The 26,916-nt window shown below is 45.8% G+C and overlaps 1 long non-coding RNA gene and 5 other non-coding genes across 7 annotated transcripts; 2 read left to right on the forward strand and 4 right to left on the reverse strand.

Moving 5' to 3' along the window:
• The first annotated feature begins 5,334 nt into the window (after positions 1-5,334).
• Positions 5,335-5,405, forward strand: TRNAG-CCC (transfer RNA glycine (anticodon CCC)). Its single transcript has one exon. It is a non-coding gene; the product is annotated as a tRNA-Gly (tRNA).
• Positions 5,406-6,168: 763 nt separating this feature from the next.
• On the reverse strand, positions 6,169-6,240 carry TRNAE-UUC (transfer RNA glutamic acid (anticodon UUC)). The gene has a single exon. It is a non-coding gene; the product is annotated as a tRNA-Glu (tRNA).
• A 496-nt stretch (positions 6,241-6,736) lies between these two features.
• On the reverse strand, positions 6,737-6,809 carry TRNAV-CAC (transfer RNA valine (anticodon CAC)). Its single transcript has one exon. It is a non-coding gene; the product is annotated as a tRNA-Val (tRNA).
• A 604-nt stretch (positions 6,810-7,413) lies between these two features.
• On the reverse strand, positions 7,414-7,487 carry TRNAN-GUU (transfer RNA asparagine (anticodon GUU)). The gene has a single exon. It is a non-coding gene; the product is annotated as a tRNA-Asn (tRNA).
• A 2,351-nt stretch (positions 7,488-9,838) lies between these two features.
• Positions 9,839-9,910, forward strand: TRNAQ-CUG (transfer RNA glutamine (anticodon CUG)). Its single transcript has one exon. It is a non-coding gene; the product is annotated as a tRNA-Gln (tRNA).
• An 8,163-nt stretch (positions 9,911-18,073) lies between these two features.
• LOC138432520 (uncharacterized) lies at positions 18,074-26,193 on the reverse strand. Of its 2 annotated transcripts, none has more exons than XR_011253883.1 (3): positions 25,584-26,193; positions 19,983-20,065; positions 18,074-19,434 (listed from the first exon to the last, which is right to left on the reverse strand). It is a non-coding gene; the product is annotated as an uncharacterized lncRNA (long non-coding RNA). The 2 variants fall into 2 exon arrangements; XR_011253886.1 differs by having other exon boundaries at positions 18,076-19,430; positions 25,584-26,190.
• Positions 26,194-26,916: the final 723 nt, after the last annotated feature.

The raw sequence follows: 26,916 nt of genomic DNA on the forward strand, positions 1-26,916 counted from the left end.
CGACTACTGGAAGAACCATAGCTTTGATTAGACTGACCTGTGTTGCAAAGGAATATCTCTGCTTTTTAATATGCTGTCTAGGTTGGTCATAGCTTTTCTTCCAAGGAGCAAGCGTCTTTTAATTTCATGGCGGTGGTCCCCATGTACAGTGATTTTGGAGCCCAAGAAAATAAAGTCTCTCACTGTTTCCATTGTTTCCCCACCTATTTGCCATGAAGTGATGGGATCAGATGCCATGATCTTAGTTTTTTGGATGCTGAATATTAAGCCAGCTTTTTCACTCCCCTCTTTCACTTTCATCAGAGGCTCTTTACTTCCTCTTCGCTTTCTGCCATAAACCTGGTGTCGTCTGCATATATAAGGGTATTGATATTTCTTGCAGATGTAGATTCCAGCTTGTGCTTCATCCAGGCAGGCATTTCACATGATGCACTTTGCATAGAAGTTAAATAAGCAGGGTGACAGCACACAGTCTTGACATACTCCTTTCCCAATTTGGAACCAGTCCGTTCTTTCATGTCTGATTCTTGACCTGCATACAGATTTCTCAGGAGGCAGGTAAGGTGGTCTGGTATTCCCATCTCTTGAAGAATTTTCCACAGTTTGTTGTGATCCACACAGTCAAAGTCTTTGGCGTACTCAAGAAAGCAGAAGTAGATATTTTTCTGGAACCCTCTTGCTTTTACTATGAATCAACAGATGTCGGCAATTTGATCTCTGGTTCCTCTGCCTTTTCTGAATCCAGCTTGCACATATGGACGTTCTCAGTTTACATACTGTGAAAGCCTCACAGTGAGAATTTTGACCATTACTTTGCTAACATGTGAGATGAGCGCAATTGTGTAGTAGTTGGAACATTCTTTGGCACTGCCTTTGTTTGGGACTGGAATGAAAACTGACCTTTTCCAGTCCTGTGGCCGCTGCTGAGCTGAGTTTTCCAAATTTACGGGCATACTGAGTGCAGCGTTTTAACAGCCAAGCCTCCCTGTCCATCACAAGAGTTTTGTGAATGTTCTTCCCAATGGCCCATGAGTTATAAGTAGTCCAGTCTGTGTGGGGAGATCACTTACATACAATTGCTTGTCCTGTGTGGTGAGCACCAGGCGTTGTTCCAGGATCTTTTAAAAATGTTCTTTCCTTGGCCTCAGGCACTTTCTTCATAAGGATACCCGGATCATTACTCTGCTGAGTACTTGAGGGAGACCCTTTCATATCCCAGCATTCTCTCTCTCCCACTGTCTCATCACTGGACCTTTCTTCATGTTTCTTTTTTTATTATTAACTTTTATTTGAGTATAGCTGCTTTACGATGTGTTAATTCCAATGTTGTGTTAATAGCACAGTGAATCGGCTATACATACACATATATCCCCTCTTTTTAGGATTTCCTTCTCATTTAGGTAACCACAGAGCATCCAGTAATTCCCTATGCCATACAATAGGTTCTCATTGGCTATTTATTGTACCAGTTCAGCTCAGTTCAGTCGCTCAGTCATGTTTGACTCTTTGCGACCCCATGAACCACAACACGCCAGGCCTCCCTGTCTATCACCAACTCCCGGAGTCCACCCAAACCTGTGTCCACTGAGTCGGTGATGCCATCCAACCATCTCATCCTCTGTCATCCCCTTCTTCTCCTGCCCTCAATCTTTGCCAGCATCAGGGTCTTTTCAAATGAGTCAGCTCTTCACATGAAGTGGCCAAAATATTGGAAATTCCGTTTCAACATCAGTCCTTCCCATGAACACCCAGGACTGATCTCCTTTAGGATGGGCTGTTTGGATCTCCTTGCCGTCGAGGGGACTCTCAAGAGTCTTCTCCAACACCACAGTTCAAAAGCATCAATTCTTCTGTGCTCAACTTTCTTTATATCCAACTCTCACATCCATACACAACCACTGGAAAAACCAGAGCCTTGACTAGATGGACCTTTGTTGGCAAAGTAATATGTCTGCTTTTTAATATGCTGTCTAGTTTGGTGATAACTTTCCTTCCAAGGAGTAAGCATCTTTTAATATCATGGCTGCAGTCACCATCTGCAGTGATTTTGGAGCTCAGAAAAAGGAAGTCTGCCATGGTTTCTACTGTTTCCCCATCTATTTGCCATGAAGTAATGGGACTGGATTCCCTGATCTTAGATTTCTGAATGTCGAGCTTTAAAACAACATTTTCACTCTCCTCTTTCACTTTCATCAAGAGGCTCTTTAGTTCTTCCTCACTTTCTGCCATAAGGGTGCTGTCATACATAGCATCAATAGTGTATATAGGTAAATCCTAATTTCCCAATTCCCCGAACTCCCCTTTCAGCTTTGATATCCATACCTTTGCTCTTTACATCTGCTTTGCAAATAAGAATCACTGGATCTTTGTCCTGTGAGCTCTAGCTGCCTTACTCTCCACCAATATTCAGCTTCATCTCCAGAGTCAAATGAAAAATTGACCTGAAATCCTCCTCTTGGTGCCCAGCGTGGGAACTCACTGAAAGCAGGAAGGTGGGCCCATGATAAGACTCATCTTGTTTGTTTGTCACCTCTCAAGGCTTGCTATCCTTTGCTGCCTGATTTCCAGTGTCTTAGAAATCAGTATTTCACGTATTTTTGTCTTTTTTATTCCTTTGGGAGTGGGACAAAGGTGGAGAGTGAGATTTGGAAGGAGGGTTAATCCAATTTCTGTCACTGCACCTTTGCTAGAAACTGAAGGCATCTCTTTATGTTGTTAGTTTTCCCTAAAGAGATGTGCTAATTTACATTCCAATGTATTTTGACGACTCAAGGAAAGAGTCTTTTTCTTCACGGTCTTGCCATCACAAGAAATTGTCAATACACCTGTCTGTTACTCTAACAAAGGGATTTGTGCCCTACTGACTCAACTTAGCAGCAGGTACAATGAAAAGACAATGTGTACATTTCCCAGAGATTGCACATATTCAGCAGCTAAGCTTCCAAGCTGATTGGAAAGTATTCTAACAATTGTAACTGTTTTCAGTGGTGACCAAGTCATTGAGTCCAGACAAGACCAGCCAGAATGACTCTGGAGAGCCTCTTGCAGAGCAGCTTATGGATTACAGGAGTTAAAAACAAAACAAAACAAAACAAAATGACCCCACTGGTCCCAGACACTTACCCTCTTCCCTTCATGAGTTTTATTTTGGCTTTGGTTGGATGAACACAATCTAATGAGGGGTCTCCGTCCAGTATATGGGCGCATTTGCAAGCTCAAGACTCTCTCTGTATGATATCTCAACAGTACGGGGCTACATCCAGAAAAATTGTCTCATTTGAGACAAATTGTTGCAAGCTACAGAAACCTGGATCCTTAGAGTTCTTGGTTCCCCACCCACTGATTCCTCAGTTGAAGTTGGTGACGAAAGAAGAGCTCTTCAGATTTTCCATACTCAGTCGAGATGTCTCTACGTTCTAGGACATTTCTCTCTGCCCTTTTCTCTCCCTTTTGGAGTTTGTGCCTTTCTGTCCCTTATACTCTAGACCTCTGTGGATCTTACCCACATTCTGTCCTCCTCATCAGTTTTCTGGAACTGTGCATTAGGAGTCCTTCAGTCAGCAAGCACTTACTAGGTGCTCACCAGGTACCAGGCCCTTCTCCTGGAAAACTGCTGTATCAGGAGTAAAGTCAAGGTCCCACTCCTTGGTCCATTCACACCAGGGGGCATCAAAAATAAGATACACACACACACACACACAAATAAGAATTACAGCAGGAGAACAACCTGCCATGTTCTTCTCAGGTTCATCTGCCAGCAAGCACCTAAGGACCCCAGCAGTGACTAAAAAAAGAATTACATACCACATGGGAAAATGGGTGACTTGAGATCTAGAAGGCAGGTAACTAAGAATCAGGGATTTTTTTTTTTTTAATAAAGGAGTATCAGGTAAGCAATAGGCCTTAACTTAGAGAGTCCGTGTGTTGTACTCTTCTTCAAGTGATGTATGGCTACATTCAGGAATATCTCCTAAAGGTACCGACACATTCTCTTTAGCTGGTAATCGAGAGCTCTCCTATTATAACCTATAAAATTTTGGGCATTATTATTTCTACTTAATTAGAAATTCTCCAGGCAAAGATTATACGTTAATTGAACCAATTTAATATCAAAGAACTTAAAGTTAATGATATATCTTCAAATCGAGATTGGAGCTGAGTCTTGTCTGATAAATGCTGCTTAGAATCACACATTAGATGATACCTAAAAACGTTGACCCCAAATTGAAAGGGGAATAATTAAGTCACTATGATTTCTTAAATCAAAAGACTTAATCCTGATTTAAAAGATATTATATGGTATATTTAATTTACTGGGACACATAATTTTAAATTTTATAAAAAATAAATCTGAAAGTAACCATGAGGTAGTTTTTAGACCAAAACTATTAAAGTAGTGTGGTGCATACCAAGAGTCATCTCTGGGAGCATGACAGGACAAACATTTTCTATGTCATTATACATCAAGTATTAGAATTCTCTAGCGTGTTAAAAGTATTCGAGAGTCATCCTTATTATCAACTTGAATTTTATTCTTGTTTGTAGCATGGAGAGCACTAATTTCTCTAAAGCTAAACCTTTTTTATATTCCTGAGTTACATTTCAGCAAAACAAAGTGAAAGGAAAAAAAAAAACAAAACACCCACGTGGTTGCTATTCAGTGAGATAGAAAAGGTGGTTCAGAACTCCCCTTTGGAGAGAGGCTGAATGACATACGTGTGGGAAAGCAGGGTGCCTCTGTGCTTGAATTCAGAATGGACCTGGGACTGGGTCAAGGCCAGAACACAAGACTAAGCATTCTTGTCCTAGGGCAGCCACCCAACCGACAGCACCCACACAGCAGTTCTGGGAAGCTTTTGAGAATATTCCCCTCTCTTTGCAGCATTTCCCATCTGGTTCTCCATCCTCCAACCACACGGAAGGATTCTTCCCTTCTGTGTCCTGACAGAACACGTTATGCTCCCTGCAGGGCACGGGGAGCCAGGCAGAGCCAAGGGGACAGCTGCACTGCCTCGATGGGTTTCTAGCAAAGGAGCGTGGAAATCTCATGGACAGAGGAGCCTGGTGGGCTAGAGTCCGAGGGGTCGCAAAGAGTTGGACAAGACTGAGCCGGTGAGCACGAGCACCAGGCGGTTCCACCACTCCGACGGACCCAAAGCACACCGCCAAAGCAACCCGCAGGAGGCCAGAGGGCAGAGGGCAGCCGGCGCCGCGGAGGGCGGAGGATGAAAGCCTAGACCGTCCTACAAGCACAGGGCCTGACTGGCCTGCACTTGAGAAAGACCTGAATAAACCTCCATCTAGGTTACCCTTGCAAACATCGTCTCTTCAGCGGCTTTGGTGGTTCAGTGGTAGAATTCTCGCCTCCCGCGCGGGAGACCCGGGTTCGATTCCCGGCCAATGCATTGTGGTTGTGTTTATTTTGGTCCTCGCTGGTTCCATACAGGAGACCTGGGCTGGGAGATTCCCCTGGAGAAGGCAATGGCAACCTACTCCAGTATTCTTGCCTGGAGTAACCGGCCCAAGGGATGGCAAAAAGTCCAAAAGGACTGGGCGACTAACACACATATAGCTTCTCTACATCCTACAGAGAGCGGATTCCAGGTGCCTGAAGGGCCAAGAGGGCCCTCTTCCGGACGGTAAAGCTGTTCGCTGGCCTTGGAAGACAGGTCCCACAGAAGTTAGCTTTGAGAGGGACGCCAAAAGAAAGGAACAATCCCGAGATATCCACACGTTACTATCAAGTGATGTCATAACTCTTATCCAAAGAAAGAAGGTGATGTTAACTGGGCACTTAGGTACAGAATATAGGATGTTCGAATTCTTGCAAACTTTTGGTATCTTACAAAAGCTTTTGGTTTGGGATTTTAATGAATTTTTGAAACGGAAGCCTCACATTCTCTTTGAATGGAAATTCTGTTAAATAAGAGTCTGGGTTTACCATGCCAGGAGAAAAGAGTGGAGGCCAGAGCTGGCCAGCCCAGGCTGTTCATGGCATCTCAGCTCCAACAGCCAGCCTGAGGTCCAGGACCCTGAGGCCCGCACTCAGCGGCATTTAGAAACTCTGTGCAGAAATGTTCTGCACTGGACCTTTAAGCAAACTACAGTCCCTATCTGGGCAGGAAGAGAGAGACTCGTGTGCGTGCAGACGCTGGAAAAAAGAAAGTTTTCCCTGACCGGGAATCGAACCCGGGCCGCGGCGGTGAAAGCGCCGAATCCTAGCCACTAGACCACCAGGGAGCTGTAGGCAAATAGGCTTGTTTGCCTTCTGCAGGTGAAAGGCGAGTGGAAGATGACCCTTCGGAAAGTCAGCAAGCTGGAAAGGCAACGTCGCAGCGCCCAGGGCTGTGTGCAGCTGTGCAAGGCTCCCAGCCCTGCCCTCGCGGCTCATCGCCCTTCACCTCTCCTTTCCTGGGCGTCGCTTTTGCTCTGGGGCAAGGACACAAAGTAGCGGACTGGGTCCCTCCTGGTCTAGCGGTAGCCCTGCGTGCTGCCGAGCCCAGGTCTTGCTCTCTTTGTGAACCTCGGTTTTCTCTGTCGTCAGGCTCGGTGATGAGTGGCGGATGATGAGCGGATCCGTCCACCTCCAGATCTCCTAGCGCTGAAGTAAGAGACTTGCAGGTGGTCACCAACTCTTCCTCCAGCTGCGTCTCCTGCCGCACCCCGTGCCTTTCGCGCCTGGTGGTTTTGCCAATGAGAAGGCACATCTCCGGGGGAGAAAAAGAAAGAGGAAGCCTGTTTCCGCCCGGTTTCGAACCGGGGACCTTTCGCGTGTGAGGCGAACGTGATAACCACTACACTACGGAAACGGGACAATCCCTATTCCTGAACACTGTATCCATGAAATCCCGAAGTCCCGCCACCAGGAAACACACCACCAACTCTTATGACTCAAAGAGGAACCTTGGAGCCCCAGGCGCTCTCAGGCACGGAGACGGCGGCTCCCGAGGGCCCGGCTTTAGGGTTCCCCCTCTGCCCTGAAGTGAGGCCCCTCGGGCCCCCACAGGTGGCCTTCGGGGCCCCGCACCCAACGCAGAATCCTCAGATCCTCAGCTGCGCACCCTGAGTTCAGGGGTCGCCCCCGCCGACTCCCCGGCTCCCGGCAGCCGCAGGAGGCGGGGACGGTGGGTGCGCCCGAGGCCCAGGTGACCCCGAAACCCAGCGGTGTGGAAGCCGCCCCTCCCGCGCTGCGGACCCGCGCCTCGGTGGTCCTCTTCTCGGCGCCGGCGATCAGCGCTCCGTGCTCTCAGGAATGACCGACGCTTCCAATCCACCCGGGACGCGCCCTCGCCGCTGTTCCTTTGCACCTGACTCCTGTGCTCTTTCTCTGAAAGTCCGTTGGGCGCATCACTTCTCCGGTGTCCTCCTGGCAAAAGGGAGTCTCTTTGGTGTTGCCTAAAATGGCACCCCCACCGTCCCTGGGTGGGCTCGAACCACCAACCTTTCGGTTAACAGCCGAACGCGCTAACAGATTGCGCCACAGAGACAGCGTTACAGGGTTCTTTGGGACTCTCTGTGGAGTAGACACTCATTCCCTGGGTGAGCGCTCTGTCCGCCAGAGAAACGGTGCCACTTCCTTGCCCCTACCCGCCACAGATGCCAGCGCCCCCAGAGAAACCGCCATCCAGGCCTCGAACCTTCCTGGCCTGAACCGAAATAGATCCAAGGACAGCTGAACACCGGGTTGTTCCCATGATGGCTCTTCCCGTTTCCTCTCCTACACCCAAGAAATGAGTTTGCCCACCCTGGCAAAGGCCTCCCGGGCCGAGATTGGGCTTCGGTTTCCTGTGTCCACCAGGCAGTTTCCACAAGAGTGGGATTTCCGTGGGGTTCAGCTGGTAAGAATCCGTCTATTTGCAGGACACCCTGGTTCAATCCTTGATTTTGGAAGATCCCCTGGAGAAGGGAATAGTCACCCACTGCAGTATTCTTACCTGGAGAATTTGAACAGTGGAGCCTGGCAGCCTACAGTCCCTAGGGACACAATGAGTTGAACACGACTGAGAAACATTGACTTCTCTTTAAGTGAGTATAGCTTGTTTGTCTGAGTGTTTTCTTTAAATGGTTATTTTTACTCACATTGTACATTTAACAAATATACACTTGTTGTAGAATAACTTCAGTTGAGTTCAGTTCAGTTCAGTCGCTCAGTTGTGTCCGACTCTTTGTGACCCCATGAATCACAGCACGCCGGGCCTCCCTGTCCATCACCATCTCCGGGAGTTCACTGAGACTCACATCCATCGAGTCCATGATGCCATCCAGCCATCTCATCCTCGGTCGTCCCCTTCTCCTCCTGCCCCCAATCCCTCCCAGCATCAGAGTCAACTCTTCACATGAGGTGGCCAAAGTACTGGAGCTTCAGCTTTAGCATCATTCCTTCCAAAGAAATCCCAGGGCTGATCCACTTCAGAATGGACTGGTTGGATCTCCTTGCAGTCCAAGGGACTCTCAACAGTCTTCTCCAACACCACAGTTCAAAAGCATCAATTCTTCGGTGCTCAGCCTTCTTCACAGTCCAACTCTCACATGCATACATGACCACAGGAGAAACCATAGCCTTGACTAGACGGACCTTAGTTGGCAAAGTAATGTCTCTGCTTTAGAATATATTATCTAGGTTGGTCATAACTTTTCTTCCAAGGAGTAAGTGTCTTTTAAGTTCATGGCTGCAGTCTCCATCTGCAGTGATTTTGGAGCCCCCCCCCCAAATATCTGACAGTTTCCACCATTTCCCCATCTATTTCCGATGAAGTGATGGGACCAGAAGCCATGATCTTAATTTTCTGAATGTTGAGCTTTAAGCCAACTTTTTTTCCTCCTATTTCACTTTCATCAAGAGGCTTTTTAGCTCCTCTTCATGTTCTGCCATAAGGGTGGTGTCATCTGCATATCTGAAGTTATTGATATTTCTCCCAGAAATCTTGATTCCAGCTTGTGTTTCTTCTAGTCCAGCGTTTTTCATGATGTACTCTGCATAGAAGTTAAATAAGCAGGGTGACAATATACAGCCTTGACGTACTCCTTTTCCTATTTGTAACCAGTCTGTAGTTCCGTGTCCAGTTCTAACTGTTGCTTCCTGACCTGCATACAGATTTCTCAAGAGGCAGGTTAGGTGATTTGATATTCCCATCTCTTTCAGAATTTTCCACAGTTTATTGTGATCCATACAGTCAAAGGCTTTGGCATAGTCAATAAAGCAGAAATAGATGTTTTCCTGGAACTCTCTTGCTTTTTCCATGGTCCAGCGGATGTTGACAATTTGATCTCTGCCTCCTTACCCGTCTCCAAATCAGAAATATATGAAGAATAAAAGAGGAGTTCTCCTGTCTCCATTCACACTCCACCACTGACAAACTTTATATGTTACAGGTAAGAGATGGTGGCGGCTTAGGAGTGTGATCAGCGCTGTGAGAAAACTAAGGGACCCAGGAAACCCGCCTCCTGCCCTGACAACCGTCTGCCCCCTCTGGGCTACGGCAAAAGGGTGAAGGCAAAGAAAAAGAAAATAACACTCTTATTTGCAGAAATTTTACCTCCAGATGGGACACTCTGGTTAACCTAAACAGAATATGCGGTTGGTGGTAGGGACCTAGGGGGTCCTCCCTTGCACAAAACCTAAAGTGGATTTCACTTCATTTTCTGAGGTGAGAGTGAGCTGAGTCGATCAAAGGAGAGGAACACAGAGAAAGCGAGAGGGATGAGCACCCACAGGAGTCAACCATATTGGAGTCTCCTCAGGGCCTTAGAAGAACTGTCCTGAGGTTATAGGTGTGACGTATGGAGGTAAAGAAGCATATCCCATTCTCTGATGATGGAGGCCAGGTGGCTCCTGAGGGGTTCCATGGTGTAATGGTGAGCACTCTGGACTCTGAATCCAGCGATCCGAGTTCAAATCTCGGTGGGACCTTTCTGCCTAGTTAGAAGAACACTTTTTACTCCCCGCGACCCTCAGCGGCGTGGTTCACACGGACACGGCGGACAGGTGTGGGACCGATCTGGGGCGTCCTCGCTGGACCTGGGCGGCTCTTCCCATCTCTGCCCTCCAAGCCCCGGCCAGGGGCGCAGCGGCCCAGCCAGTGCCGCCCCCTTCTTGAGTCCCCTGGGTCTCTGGAGTAAAAGGCAGAGGCTGAGTCAACGGAGTTCCTCCCGGCAAGGGGGCTTCCCACTTCGCGTCTTGTAACTGCACGGTTGTCCTTGAGAGTAAATCGTTGCGGGGATGAGCTGCCATGTCAGATATTCACATATTAGATGATATCGAAAAACATTTACCCCCATGTTGAAAGGGGAATATAAGTAACTATGATTTCTATAACTAAAACACTTAATCTTCGTCGGAAAAATATTATGTGGTATATCTAAATTTCTGTGGCACATAATTTTGAATTTTATAAATGGAAATATTTTTTGGAATTAGAGTTTGCTTATGGGAAACAAAGCAATACAGGACATTTAGGCAGTTCTTTCATTAGGATTTTGAATAGAAAATAAATGCAAGACTTTACAATCTAGAATAGTATGGCACCAATATTTTCCACATTTTTAGAAAATCTGAAAGTCAACATGAAGTAGTTTTTAGACCAAAATTATTAAAGCTGGGTAAGGCATACCAGGAGTCATCTCTGAGAATATGACAGGACAAATATTTTCTATACAATTATACATCAATTATTAGAATTATCTAGAGTGTTAAAAGTATTCAAGATTCATCCTTACTATCAGTTTGAAATTTTTTCTTGTACGTAGCCTGGAGAGCACTCATTTATCTAAAGCTAAACATTTTTTATATTCCTGAGTTACATTTCAGGAAAACAGAAAGTTCAAGGGAGAAAAAAAAAAAACCCCACATGGGTAGTATTCACTGAGATAGAAAAGGTGGTTCACTACTGCACTTTGGAGAGAGGGAGAGTGGAATATATGTGGTAAAGCTGGATGCCTCTGTGCTTGAATTTGGACTGGACCTGGGACTGGGTCAAGGCCAGAAGAACACAAGACTAAGCATTATTATCTTGGGGCTTAGACCCACCTGACAGTGTTGTAGCCATGCGTTCCGGGATACAAACTCACTCAGATGGACAATGCAGATGGTGGAATGCAGTTTATTACACTGGCAAGCCCAAGGCAGAGTCTCCTCTTAGCCAAGGACCCCGACCAGCATTTGTGAAAATCTTTTATACCCCATGTGTACGTGTCTGAACCCACCACTCCAAATTCCTTGAGACTTACATAAACCAAGGAAAATACAATCCGAATAACCCCATCATTCATGTGCTATGTGCTCATGTGCTCAAACAGTCAAACAATTAGCCAATAATCAATAAACCCGAGGTTACACTCTGATACGGAAAAATTTATGGCCTGTCTGGAGGAAGGGGTGATTAGTGTATGTTTTCTCTTAGGCAGTGAGTAACCTAGATACGATCTTCAAGGTTCCCCTGTCTGGAGGGGGTCTTATCCTTCTGTTGTTGTTTTCATAGGCACTAAACACAGAGTTCAGAGTCCATTGGAAAGGTGGCCGAGCATGATCAGCATGAACAGGCCTAAGAGGGAGTCCAGGCCCTATGAATTCCTTCTTCAAGAGCACCCACACAACAGTCCTAGAAAGCTCTTGAGGATACTCCCTCTCCCTTGGACACGTTCCCATCTGGTTCTCTATTCCACCAGCCACAGGGAAGGACTTTTCACCTCTGTGTCCTTGCAGAACACTTTATGATCCCTGCAGGACACAGGGAGCCAGGCAAGAGTGGAGGAGGCAGCTGCACTGACCCGATGGGTTTCCAGCAAAGTAGCAGGAAAATCCCATAGAAAGAGGAGCCTGACTGGCTACAGTTCATGGGGTTGAAAAGAGTCAGACATGACTGAGCCAGTGGGGGTGAGGACGAGGTGGTTCCACCAATCAGATGATCAAAACACCACTGACTGCCCATCAAAGCAACCTGCAAGAGGCCAGAGGGCAGCCAGTGCTGTGGAGGGCAGAGGATGAAAGCCTAGACCACCCTCCAAGCACAGGGCATGACAGGCCTGCCTACACTTGGAAATCAGCTGAATAAAACACCATCTAGGATATTCTTTTAAAAAGTCTCTCAGTAGGGGCGTTGGTGGTTCGGTGGTAGAATTCTCGCCTATCACGTGGGAGACCCAGTTTGATTCCTGGTCAATGCATTGTGGTCGTGTTTGTTTTGGGCTTCCTTGGTGGCTCAGATGGTAAAGAATCTGCCTGCAATACAGGAGACCTGGGTTGGGAAGATCCCCTGGAGAAAGAAATGACAACCCACTCCAGTAGTCTTGCCTGGAGAATCCTATGGACAGAGGAGCATGGTGAGCTACAGTCCAAAGGGATCTCAAAATGTCAGACATGACTGAGCAACTAACACACATACCCTCTCTACATCCAAAAGAGACCAAATTCCAGGTTCCTGAAGGGCCAAGAGGGCCCTCTTCTGGACGGCCAAGCTGTTCCCGTCCTTGGAAGACAGGTCCCACAGAAGATAGCTTTGAGAGGGACACCAAAGAAAAGGAACGATCCTGAGATGTCGGCATGTTATTATCAAGTGATGTCATAACTCTTAAGTATGGAAAGAATATGATGTTAACTGGTTTGGTCCCTTCTCTTTGAATGGAAACTCTGTTAAGTAAAACTCTGGGTTTACCATGCCAGGAGGAAAAAGTGGAGGCCAGAGCTGGCCAGCCCAGGCTGTTCACGGCATCTCAGCTCCAACAGCCAGCCTGAGGTCAAGGAACCTGAGGCCTGGACTCAGCGGCATTTAGAAACTCTGTGCAGAAATGTTCTGCACTGGACCTTTAAGCAAAATACAGTTCTGATCTGGGCGGGAAGAGAGTGACTTGTGTGCGTGCAGACGCTGGAAGAAAGAAAGTTTTCCCTGACCGGGAATCAAACTCTGGCCGCGGCGATGAGAGCGCCGAATCCTTGCCATTCACTAGACCACCAAGGAACTGTAGAGAAGAGGTTATTTCGCTTCTTCAGGAGAAAGATGAGTGTAAGAATCGAGCAGTGTAATCGTCAGAATACCTCAGCGGCCTACTGCTGAGCCTGCTGCCTAACCCCGTGCCTTTCGCCTTTGCCGATGCAAATGTAAATCTCCGCGGTTGGGTGGTGGGGGTAGGGGAGAGCAACCTGTTTCCGTCCGGTTTCGGACCAGGGACCTTTCGCGTGTGAGGCGAACGTGATAACCACTAGGAAACGGGTCAACCTCCGTTACTTAACACTGTATCCATGAAATCCCGGATGCTGCCACCAGCATCCAGACCACCAAATTGTAACACTCAAACCGGAACCTTGAAGCCCTGCTTTAGGGTTCCTCATCTCCCCTCAAGAGAGGACCCTCGGGCCCCCATAGGCTGCATTCGGGGTCCCGTACCCAACGTAGAGGCCTCAAACCCTTAACTCTGCACCCGAGCCCAGGGGTCGCCCCAGCCGATTGCCGAGCTCCCGGAAGCCGCAGGAGGCGGGGACGGTGGGTGCGTCCTAGGCCAGGAGACTCCGCTGCCCAGCGGTGTGGAGGCCGCCCCTCCCGCGCCGCGGGCCCGCGCCTCGGTGGCCCTTGTCATGGCTCGCCGCTGCACTTTCTGGTGTTCTCCTGGCGAAAAGGAGTCTCTTTGGTGGTCTCTAAAATGTCACCCCACTGTCCCTGAGTGGGCTCAAGCCACCAACCCTTACGGTTAACAGCCGAACGCGCTAACCGATTGCGCTACGGAGACAGCGGTACCGGCCATTCCTGGAGTCTTTGGAGTGGACACTTCTTCCTAGGATAAGACCCCTGCCCCTAGGGAAACGGTGCCATTTCCGTGCCTTCTACCGACCACAGATGCCAGAGCCCCCAGAGATACCAGGGGCCAGGGCTCCAATCCTGCAGGCTTGAACCGAAATAGATCCATGGACAGCTGAACACACGGTGGGCTCCCGCGATGGCTCTTCCCACTTCCTCGCCTACACCCAACGAGTGAGAGTTTGCCCACCCTGCCATAGGCCTCCAGGGGTGTGCTTAGGTCTCCCGTGTCCACCAGGGGATTTCCACCAGAGTGGGCTTCCCTGGGGCTCAGACGGTAAGAATTCGCCTGCAGTGCAGCACACCCGCGTTCAATCCTTGGTTTGGGACTATCCCCTGGAGGAGGGCGTGCAACCCACGCCAGTATTTTTGCCTGAAGAATCCCCATGGACGAGGAGCCTGGCAGGCTAAGTCCATGGGGTGGCAAAGAGTCGGACAGGACTTAGCGACTAAGCACTGAGGTCGCCGGGATGGTCGTTCGGTGTCTGCACGCCGGCAACAGAGTCGGGCACTCACTTGGATTGCTCTAGGACTTGGATGAATACATTGTTGTATTTAGCCCTCGTCCCATGAAGACCGTTGAGAATGGAAATACAGAAAAGTTTTCGAAGTGAACGGTTCTTTTTTAAAAGCCTTCATCCCAGTTTTTGGAATCTGCAGCATCCAGTGGGATGAGCAATGGAAAGGCCCCCGGAGCAGCCCCAGCTGAGTGGAGCTCCCGCATTCCAGCCTGGGTAGCCTGCGTTCTGTGAGGTCCACCTGGGAGCGGGAAAGGGTGAAAACCAAGCTGGGAAGGCTGGTTTGGGAGGAAGGCACTGAGACCTCCCAGGAGGCTTGGGCAGGAATCCTTAGAGCTGAACATTGCTTCAGTCTGGTAGCAGAGTGGGAAAGGAGGGAAAGGGCTGGTGCAGGCAAGAATCAAGGAGGCCTAAGGAGAGGGGAGGAAGGAGAGAATAAAAGAATTTGTGCTTCTACCCTTCCCCCCTCCCTCTCTTGCCTTCTCTCTTCTTGGTCTTCTTCCCATCCCTACAACTGAGAAATCTTGATACACCCACTTCTGAGAAGAGAGACCCAACTATCTGTGCTCGGATGCACAAATTCTGGGTTGTAAAAATAGTTCTGTCCTTATGTGGCCTTAGACAAATAAAGAAAATTTCTTGCGCCTCCCTTCTTTCTGTTTTAAAATGGGAGGAATGAAAGCATTTGTTGTCAGATGTGCCTGGGTTTAGAAACTACTGGATGAATCATGTTATCAGCTGTGAAATCATATTGTGTCACTATTCTCAGAATCTTTTGACAAACTCTATGCTTATATATTTTACCTTAAATTAACTTGATACTTCTAGAAATTTCTGTAAACGGAATCAAGACAAAGGCTCCCGTGATTGCTCTTGCAGTTTGCTCCGTGAGTGTTCTTGAAGTTTGCTCAGATGTAGCTGGACCACCCTTCATTGCCAGTTCTCTGCTTGCAGATCAGGACTTATGTACAGGCTGGAGGAAATGGGAAGAACAAACATCTTTACCCATCCCAGTTCTAACCTCACCTGATTCTGTCCTTGGCCCTTGTGACAGCCTGTTTCTCCAGGTTTCCTGGCCATTCTGTGATCTCTCAACATCCTTTCTATGGATTTATTTTCTTCCTATATGAGTCAGAGTCCATTTCAGGTACTTGTGCCCATAAACCTTGAGCTTTCTTCAATTTTCCTGGAGGAGTACTTTGTCTTATTACCACTCAACATCTTGATTTTCAAAAAGAAGTTTCATCTTTTCACTCTGGAGCTGTGAACTTCCTCCTCATAATAAGAGCTTCCCCTTTGCCTCCTTCCTCCTTGAGTCAATCTCTCTGTGCAGTCTTGGAACAAAATACATCTCCAGGCAATACTAGCCATCTTTCTGTTTTTTGGCCAGCCAAAAACTAGTGCTACTTTTTTCTGTTCTGCGTATTGGACTAGGGAGGAAACAGTTTTAGGATACAATGAAGAACTAAAGATTATTCTGAGCCCTGGTAGGATTTATACCTATTATACATGCAAATACTTAATGTGGTGGTATTTTGGGTACATAAATACTGTCTGTACTGTAAGACAACCTGGATGTGCATTCTCTATGATTCAGCAATCAGTGCTCTTGAGTACCTTGATATTTGTATGCCTTTTTTTAAACTGCAATTTCTGGGTTTGATATGTTAAGAAATGGGAGAGAAACTGACTTCACTGACCTGACCAAAGTGTCTCTGAGTGCCTAAGTGTTTGTTAGAGCCATGCCTCATGTCCTCCATGACATGCGGTTGATCTTCAGTCAGCGCAGGTGAATTTGGGTCTTCCCTAGTGGCTCAGCAGGTAAAGAATCTGCCTGCAATGCAAGAGACCCAGGTTAAATCCCTGGGTTGGGAAGATCCCCTGGAGAAGGGAATGGCCACCCACTCCAGTATTCTTGCCTGGAGAATCTCTTGGACAGAGGAAACTGGCATGTTCCAGTCCATGGGGTCACAAAGTAAGACAAGACTGAGCGAGGTTCATTTCACTTCTAGGTGAGTATAGCTGATTTCTCTGAGTGTTTGATATAAATGGTTATTTTTACTTATATTGCAAATCTAACAAATATACACTTGATGTGAGAAAAACTTACCCCTCCCAAATCAGAAATGTATGAAGAAAAGGAGAGTTCTCTTGCCTCCATTCCCACTTCACTGCTGACACACTTTACATGTTACAGATAAGAGGTGATGGCAGCGGCTTTGGAGTGTAATCTGTACTATGGGAAAACTAAGGGACCCAGAAAATCCCACCTCCTGCCCTGACAACCATCTGCCCTCTTGGAGCAATGAGAAAAGGGTGAAGGCAAAGAAAAGGCAAATAACACTCTTATTTGCAGAAATTTTACCTCAAGATGGGACACTCTGCTTAACCAAGGCAGAATATGTGGTTCATGATGGAGAGCTAGGGGGCTCTTCCCTGGCACAAAACCGGAAGTGGATTTTACCTCATTTTCTGAAGTGAGAGTGAACTGAGCCTATCAAAGGAAAGGAGCAGAAAGAAAGCAAAAGGGATGTGCACCTAGGCAGGTCAACTGTGTTCAAGTCTTGGGGGTAGGAAGGGGACAAACAGAGGCTGAAGAAGCAGATACCCTTTCCCTGGCAGTGGAGAGAAGGTAGCTGCCAAAGAGGTTCCATGGTGTAATGGAACCTCTGGATCCTACGATCCGAGTTCAGATCTCGTGGGACTTTTCTGTTTAATTAGAAAGGTTGTCCCTGTGAGTAAATGGTGACATGGAGGGGCTGCGATGTCGCTGATCAGCCGGGAATCCCGACAGCTTTCGGGTCGAGGCTTCCAGACCTGAATGGGAAGAACTGTCTTATTCAAGTTCTCTATTCTTTCGAATTTTTATCGGCCCTGTCCCAGTTTATTATGATTTTATTCAGAGTTTCTCACTCTTAAGTCTCCGTTGGACACACAAAGCCACTGTTCAGTCAAGATTCGAAACTTCACTTATTGAAATCCCGTCCTTTGGTCCCAAGCTCAGCCCGAAAGAGGAGCGCGGGTCGCGGATTCCCGCGTCTGAGGAGACCCCAGGTCCCTGACCCACGGCCGCCCGGCCAGGCTGCTCCGGGCCGAAGGGGAGACGAGCCGCTGGGACTCCGGAGCGGGGGCTGGGTTCCTTTCGTCCTGCCGCAACTCTACTCCACCGAGAAGATGTCTCACGACATGAGCGGATGGAAACACTTGTGTCCTCTACTGCTCGGGAGAAAAACATGGATGAGGCCCGTGATGGACTGGACTAACTAGTTAAAATTTTCCCTTCGCGGTGCTAAGAAGCATCACTCTCATAATTTGGAACTTTCAGCGGTTACAAAGGACTCAATGACGCAGCTGTCTTTGTAGGACAGGAAAAGAAAGGTGTGAGGCTGGTGAAAAGATCCGAGGAAAGGCAGAGATCAGGAGGGAACACAGGATGAGCCAGAAGGGAGAAAGGGATTGGAAGGGAGAGGAGTGGGCGGTCGCTGGGTTGGGGCGACCACAGCGCCTCACTCTGGAGTAGCTCCCACCCTTTACTGAAGTGTCCCAGGACCCGATTCACCCGAAATCCCAAAGCTGCTGGCATGGCATTTGTTCTGGCAAAGTTCCCTTTGCGGTTCGTGTGGAGCGGTGAGGTGGGCTGTGTGGGTCTGCAGGTGAATGGAAGTCCTGGCTGTTGCCTTGGAGATGACTGGTGGGCAGGGAAACACACACATTCCACTTTCCCCTTTGCAGGCCGGCCTGCAGCGTCTGGGGTGGGAAACTGGAAAATCGGAAGGTCAATATTTATTTAGAGATAAGGAGATATATAGCCAAACAGTCAGTGAAAGGGGTTATCCCTGGATAAAAGGAACATGAGAAGGGATCAGGAGACTACTGTTTTGGGGCATGTGTAACTTTGTATTCAGTTCAGTTCAGTCGCTCAGTCGTGTCTGACTATTTGCAATCCCGTGAATCACAGCATGCCAGGCCTCCCTGTCCATCACCATCTCCCGGAGTTCACTCAGACTCACGGCCATCGAGTCCATGATGCCATCCAGCCATCTCATCCTCGGGCGTCCCCTTCTCCTCCTGCCCCCAATCCCTCCCAGCATCAGAGTCTTTTCCAATGAGTCAACTCTTTGCATAAGGTGGCCAAAGTACTGGAGTTTCAGCTTTAGCATCACTCCTTCCAAAGAAATCCCAGGGTTGATCTCCTTCAGAATGGACTGGTTGGATCTCCTTGCAGTACAAGGGACTCTCAAGAGTCTTGTCCAACACCACAGTTCAAAAGCATCAATTCCTCTATGCTCAGCCTTCTTCACAGTCCAACTCTCACATCCATACATGACCACAGAAAAACCATAGCCTTGACTAGACGGACCTTAGTCAGCAAAGTAATGTCTCTGCTTTTGAATATACTATCTAGGCTGGTCATAACTTTTCTTCCAAGGAGTAAGCATCTTTTAATTTCATGGCTACAGTCACCATCTGCAGTGATTTTGGAGCCCCCCAAAATAAAGTCTGATACTGTTTCCACTGTTTCCCCATCTATTTTCCATGAAGTGATGGGACTGGATGCCATGATATTCATTTTCTGAATGTTGAGCTTTAAGCCATCTGTTTCGCTCTCCTCTTTCACTTTCATCAAGAGGCTTTTTAGCTCCTCTTCACTTTCTGCCATAAGGGTTGTGTCATCTGCATATCTGAGGTTATTGATATTTTTCCCAGCAATCTTGATTCCAGCTTGTGTTTCTTCCAGTCCTGTGTTTCTCATGATGTACTCTGCATATAATTAAATAAGCAGGGTGACAATATACAGCCTTGACGTACTCCTTTTCCTATTTTGAACCAGTCTGTTGTTCTACGTTCAGTTCTAACTGTTGCTTCCTGACCTGCATACAGATTTCTCAAGAGGCAGGTTAGGTGGTCTGGTATTCCCATCTCTTTCAGAATTTTCCACAGTTTATTGTGATCCACACAGTCAAAAGCTTTGGCATAGTCAATAAAGCAGAAATAGATGTTTTTCTGGAACTCTCTTGGTTTTTCCATGATCCAGCGGATGTTGGCAATTTGATCTCTGGTTCCTCTGCCTTTTCTAAAACCAGCTTGAACATCTGGAAGTTCACAGTTCACGTATTGCTGAAGCCTGGCTTAGAGAATTTTGAGCATTAAACTTTATATTACATATATTATATTTTCTAAAGTTCATTGCTTGTATTTTGAATTTAAATTTGTATGTAGTCATATGTATCACTTTTTAAAAATCCTGGGTCTTGTGTCATGTGTAGGGGAATATTTTTCAGTGTAAAACCATGATTTTTTTTTTTTAAGTTTGGCATTCTTGAAGCAAGGAGTTGGACCATTATTGCTGTTTTGTTGAGCTGATCAGATTAGCTGATAAACTCAGATCCTTCTAGCCCAGGCAATTACTGCTGATCAAACAGGATTGCTTTACTCTCTCGGAGGCTCCACAGACACTGCAAGCCATCAGTAACTTAAATAAAACCACACCCAGACTTTATGCAGTGTTGTGCCAAAATGTAAGAGCTTACACTCAATGATGACATGCAAAGTGCCAGGTGCCCAGGCATGGTCTACATGTTTTACATGGGGGCACTCATTTAATCCTTTTAACAGGCTTGTATCGTATCACCATCCTCATTTCATATATGAGAAAACTGAGACATGGAGAGCTTACCGAACTTGTCCAATTTCTCATTCAGTGCGTAGCATCTGAAAGGAGGAATCTGATCTGAAGCCCACTTGGCTCCACAAGATATGCTGCCAATCAAAGAGAAACACAAGCGGTAAAAATGCTTGACAGAAATTTAAGCCTGAATATTTCTTTTGGCAAAACAACGAGGAGTCATGTAACAGCCATTAAACTGTACTAAATATTCTCATAACCCACTTGCCTCCCAAACATCTTTCTTATCCCACAGCATGCATGCCTGCTAAGTTGCTTCAGTTGAGTCTGGCTCTTGTGACCCTATTGACCGTACCCCCCCCCCCCCCAGGCTCCTCTGTCCATGAGATTCTCCAGGCAACAATACTAGAGTGGGTTGCCATGTCCTCCAGGGAATTCTCCCAATTTGGGGATCAAACCCATATGTCTTATGTCTCCTGCATTAACAGGCAGGTTCTTTACCACTAGCTCTACCTGTGAACCCATTCCAACAGCAGTTCCCCCCAATTCTCCAACTTAAACACAATTCTTGCCAGAACTAGGTTTTCTCTCCCCTTTATCTTTTCCTCTCACCTACCCCATACGTCTTTCATAGCTCTTCTGTTCTTTCACTTCTAGGTCATTCATTGTCTAAATTTAAAAATGTTAAATACATATAAAGAAGTAAACAAGTAATCATCCATAGTCCTAATTCCTGAAACTAACTACTATTAACATCTTTATGTATTTTTCTTCAAATCTATTTTTAAGTTATTTATATTTTTGCAAAAATTTTATGGGCTGATTATATAAAATTCAAATGCTACAGAAAAAACAAATATGTAAAGTTTTGAAGCCTCTTAAATTCAAAAATAACTTTTGTTAATGTAGGTAAATATTGATAGAGTTGTTTTCTTATATCAACAGAAAAGCATCTACATATGCTTTTATAAAATTGAGCTCTTACAGATTCTATTTCTATTTTAAAATATACCACTTAATAGTATATATATTTAATGGAAGAAAAAAGAAAAATGTGAAAATTAAGAAATAGTTGAACTTTCAAGCAAATTGTTTATCATAAAAGAGAGGTTTCTGTGGTGGCTGAAGTTGTGGTAATGGTTGAGGTGGAACCTTCACCACTCCTCAAGGATTTCATGGTGGATTGAGAAGAGGTCATGGAGGCAAGGAGCTTGCAGATTTTGAATATAGGAAAGACAACAAAGTAGCTGCATAGTCTACAAACAAGTGTTCGGAAATAGATGGATTTCTAGTTCTTCTTGGTCCTAAGAATTGGTTTCAGTCTTTGAGTGGAATGAGAAGAATTTGCTGTATATTTGTCATTAGCACTAGGTTGTTTGTTTGTTTTTCTGCTTAATTTCAAAGATACAATGCAGTTACCTTTGGAGGTTGGGAGAGGCTCATCTTAAAACATGAGCATTAAATATATCTGGTATAACAGAAGGTTAGGTAATTTCTTATGTATAGAACTCCAGTGGAAGTTGAAAGTATTTTTTCATCACTGAAAGGATCTATCTTATCACTAAATTGTATTTGGTAGTTGCTGCAAGTTGCCTGCAAATAGGACTGTGAAATTGGGAAAGGAATACGAAGGCAGTAAGTATATTGTCACCCTGTTTATTTAACTTATATGCAGAGTACACCATGCAAAGTGCCAGGCTGGATGAGTTACAAGTAGGAATCAAGACTGCCAGGAGAAATATCAGCAACCTCAGATATGCAGATGATGTCACTCTAATGGCAGAAAGCGAAGAAGAATTAAAAAGCCTCTTGATGAAGGTGAAAGAGAGTGAAAGATCTGGCTTAAAAATCAACATAAAAAAACTAAGATCTGGAGAAGGAAATGGCAACCCACTCCAGTACTCTTGCCTGGAGAATCCCATGGAGGCAGGAGCCTCGTAGGCTACAGTCCATGGGGTCACAAAGAGTCGGACATGACTGAGCAACTTCACTTTCTTTCTTAAAAAAAAAAAAAAAAAAAAAAACTAAGATCATGGCATCCTGTTTGCCATCTTTATGGCAAATAGATGGGGAAAAGGTGGAAGCAGAGAGAGTTTCTCTTCTTAGGCTTCAAAATGACTGTGGATGGTGACTGCAGCATGAAATTAGAAGATGCTTGCTTCTTAGAAGGAATGCTATGACAAATCTAGACAGTGTATTAAAAATCAAAGACATCACCTTGTCATCAAAGGTCCATATAGTCAAGGCTATGGTCTTTCCAGTAGTCATGTACAGATATAAGAGTTGGACCATAACGAAGGCTGAGCGCTGCAAAATTGATACTTTGGAACTGTGGTATTGGCGAAGACTCTTGAGAGTCTCTTGGACAGTATGGAGATTATACCAGTCAATCCTAAAGGAAATCAACCCTGAATACTCATTGGAAGGAATGATGCTGAAACTCCGATACTTTGGCTACCTGATGTGAAGAACTGACTCATTGGAAAAGACCCTGACGCTGGGAAAGTTTGAAGGCAGGAGGAGAGGAGAAGAGATCAACAGAGGATGAGATGGATAGATAGCATCACTGATTCAATGGACATGAACCTGGGCAAACTCTGGAAGATAGTGAGGGACAGGGAAGCCTGGCATGATGCAGTCCATGGGGTTGCAGAGTCAGACATGACTTAGCAACTGAACAACAACAGCAGGGCTGTGATGATACTGTGTATTGAGCTACAGAAGGTTGTGTGTGTGTGTGGCGGGAGGGAGGTTAGTCTGTCTATATCTTTCTTTTTTAGAAATCCTGTAATACCCCTTTTGAGGCAGCTTATTTTGTCAATTAATTAGGGTGCTGGATGGTAGAGAATTTTGTCAGTCAACTATGTACATATAGTAAATATTCTTTCTTAGGTAAAGGTAACATTTTTATATAGTTGTAAAATTCCATTTGGAAAAGACCCTAATGCTGGGAAGGATTGGGGGCAGGAGGAGAAAGGGACGACAGAGGATGAGATGGCTGGATGGTATCACCGACTCGATGGACATGGGTTTGGGTAGACTCTGGGAGTTGGTGATGGACAGGGAGGCCTGGCGTGCTGCGATTCATGGGGTCACAAAGAGTCGGACACGACTGAGCGACTGAACTGAACTGACTGAAAATTCCAATATATTCTATTGCCAAAGAAACATTAAGAACTTTGTACAGCTGTATAAAAAGCAACTAACTTTTTAGAGACTAAACATTTTAGAGTTAGCAAAAAATAAAAAAGAACCCTCTAAAGGCTAACAACAACAATAGACATTTAAACATAATTTAAGACATTAAGACTTGGAACGATTCTTATTACTTTAAAAAATTAATTTCTTAAGATAAAATTGGGAAATAATGACATTTAAAAAATTAATTTAAGACATTAAAACTTGGAACGATTCTTATTACTTTAAAAAATTAATTTCTTAAGACATAATTTGAAAATAATGCATCCATTTCAAGTTTGATGACTTTTGACAAATCAATGTACCCATGGAACCACTACCCTGTTCAAGAAAAAAGAATTTCCCCACTACTCCAGAATGTCCTCCTGTGCCCCTTTGCAGTCAATCTCCCTATCACTCCCTGTCCCAGGTAATCAGTGATCTAGTTCCTGTCACTATGGACCAGTTTTGTCAGTTCTCAAAATTCACAGAGTATATACTTGTTCATCACTCAGCATGATGCTTTTGAGAGCAATCCATATTATTGCCAAGTATCAGGAATTCACTTCATTTTATAGAAGAGTAATATTCCTTTGAATGACTGTATCAAAATTATATCCATTCATGATGGATATTTGAACGGTTTTCAACTGGGGGTTTAGGGGGCTTCCCTTGTGGCTCAGATGGTAAAGAATCTGCCTGCAGTGCCGGAGACCCAGGCTGAATCTCTGGGTCAGGAAGATCCCCTGGAGAGGGGAATGGCCTGGAGAATTACATGAACAGAGGAGCCTGGGGAGCTACAGTCCATGGGGTTACAAAGAGTTGGACACTGACTGACTGACTAACGTGAACAAAGCTGCATAAAAGCAAACCCCTTTTGTGGGCATATATTTTATAAATTTCATTTAAAACTTTTAATTCTTTAATATGAATTTAGTTTGTGAAGGATGTTACATTCACAAATACAAAAATTATTCAAATGTCCAAAAGGCTGAAGTACAAGCTTATCTTTGTTTCCTATCAAGAACATATTTAATGTCACACAGTATGCCAGGTGTATTATTAGATTATTTCATTTAATCTGCCCAACAACTTTATGAAATACTTATTTTCATGTGAAAGTGAAAGTCCCTCAGTCAAGTCTGACTCTTTGTGACGTCATGGACCATACAGACCATGGAATTCTCCAGGCCAGAATACTGGAGTGGGTAGCCATTCCCTTCTCCACGGGAATCTTCCCAACCACACTTGCAAAACTGGCCTATCAAACTGGAGTTGCCCAAGGTCAAACAGAAGGCAAATAGTAGCAAGTTCTGCCAACACCCCCCACACCACCCTCCCCCCACCCCCGCCCGCCCCCCACCAGATTGGGCTCCTAACCACAAATCCACCCTAACGTCGTTGTAATAACCTCAACCAATACCCAAGCAGGCCCTAGTCATGGTGTTATTTCTTGATCGGCTTTTTTTGGTCAGAAACTCATCTATTGGGGGTGCAGAGGATAATAGCATGGACAGATTTCCTTGAGACTGAGGAAATCTGTTAGAAACTAAAAACCTGTTTTCTAATCAGTAATGCACTGAAAGTTAACTTTGGTCTTGGTTCATATATTTCACATTTGAGCAAGGAAACTTCCCACTGTTGGGGATGAGTAGTATGTACAACTTTTACTTTCAATGACCTAGATACTCCATCTGTATATTGTGCTTTTTAATTAATTTCTTTGGACCTACCCTTAAGCATCATCCCACTCTCCACTCACACTCTCAGCACTCACTAGGATCTCAGAGGCTTCTGGGACTGAGCCGATCTATGAATGCCATCCCCGAGGTAGTCAGGAAGGGGCGACAGTCCTTCCCTCCATGCTCCTGTCTTTCCTGTTTGGCCCCAGTAGTTTCTATTTGCAAATGCTTTGTGGATCAGAACTGAGAGTGAAGGGACTGGCAAAACAGGCCACATCTGCCATACTGGACCTGAGGTTTTCCTCTAAACTGTAGATCAATATTTTCAGATAGGGAAAAAACTAAGATTATATTTGAATGAAAAAAAAAAAGCCCTGTAAAATTCTTATTGCCATTTAAGGAGAAGGGATGTTTAGGAAACTTCCTCATTTGCCAGTTACTGAAGCATGTCAGGTGCTCACTGGAAGCTTAGGAAAGAGAACTACTGCTTTCTGTCTAGGGAGGTAGTAAGAGAAAGCCTAAGAGAAAAGGCGAGGGGAAGAGAGAACTGGATCTAGAAATACGAAGAAGCTGCTTGGGGTGCAAAGGATAAGTGGGGTGGTACTTAGGGAATTCCCTAGAAATGATTGGAAAAGGAAATGGGGGCCCACTCCAGAATTCTTGCCTGGAAAATCCTATGGAAACAGGAGCCTGGTGAGTTACAGTCCATTGGGTTGCAAAGAGTCGGACACGACTGAGCACGCACACACTAGCAATAATTCGCTAGCGTTAAAAACAAACAAATACCACTTACCAGTGCAGGAGACTTAAAGAGATGCGAACTTGACCCCTGGGTCAGAAAAATTCTCTGGAGAATGAAATGGCAACCCACTCCAGTATTCCTGCCTAAGAAATCTCATGGACAAACCAGCCTCGCAGGCTATGGTTCATAGGGTTGCAAAAAATCGGATACCACTAAATCAGTTTAGGCCAGGACGGAGCAACTTGGTAAGATGTGAAAGTAAGTCAGCTGACGACTCAAGAAATAACGTCCTAAGTTAGAAAACAAAAAACCAGTATGAAAAATGGCTTACTTGCAGTTTCTCACAGTCAGATGAGAAAACTGGTCACATAACGCCCCCTTGCTCTTCTACAAGTCTGATTAGTTGCGACCTCAGGAGGCTCCATAGACAAAACATTCTCAATAGCTCAAACCATCTTGTTGCATAAAAATAAGGCACAAAACTAACACTCTTCAATGAAATCTGTCTTTGCACGCACGAAAAGCCAAAAGAAATCGCAAGCACAATCCCACAAATAGCACAATCCCCCATTTAGGAAAATCGCATCGGGATCAACACATCGGGAGTACAATTGACCAGTATCACTGTGAAAACAGCACCTTCATAACCACATTTCCTACCAAATACATGTATGGCTTGGCTCCTCGACCTCACACGCCCTACACTCCACACACATGCTCACTTCACTCCCCACATCCCTGAGCCTTCCTGGACCTTCCACACAGCGGATACACGCACTTCAAAGCAAAAGTCCTCTCCACGCCACCGGAGACCATATCGTATTTAAGTACCAGAAGATGGACCAGTAGCCCCTGCGCTCAGATATCTACATACGACACGCCCCACCCGTGACGTCAACAGGAATCCGCGCTTCCCTCCAGCCCACGCCCCGCCCTAGTCCCCGCCTCCCTCCTCCCACGCCGTCCGGCCTGGCCAACCGGCCGGCGGGAGCCCTCTGGGGGAAATGACATCCGCCTCCCGCGCCTGTTCTCCCATCCCCCTACATGTTGCTGCCCCGGCGCGCTCCGCTGCCTGCCTGAACTTTGTCCTGCCCAGCATCAGTCTGGCAGGCGGCTGAAAGAAGCCTGTGCACCTTTTTTCAGATAACGGCGTTCAATGCGGAGAACAGAACATTTAGCAGTCCACGGGAAACTGGTTCCTTTAAAATCCAGTTGTCTTTGTGATGTAGTATTGTGTGTATGTCTAGTAAGACGCAGTATCACGACCGGCGGTGAAATTTATGGAATTTTTAAAGTTCAGTTTCACTCATCAAAAATTTCGTTCACTTTATCTTCTTTATTTTGACTCTTCGAACAGATTTTAACACCTATATTCTACCCTCTG

Source organism: Ovis canadensis, chromosome 1 (genome assembly GCF_042477335.2).
Source record: "Ovis canadensis isolate MfBH-ARS-UI-01 breed Bighorn chromosome 1, ARS-UI_OviCan_v2, whole genome shotgun sequence".
In the NCBI taxonomy this organism is placed as follows: Eukaryota; Metazoa; Chordata; class Mammalia; order Artiodactyla; family Bovidae; genus Ovis; species Ovis canadensis.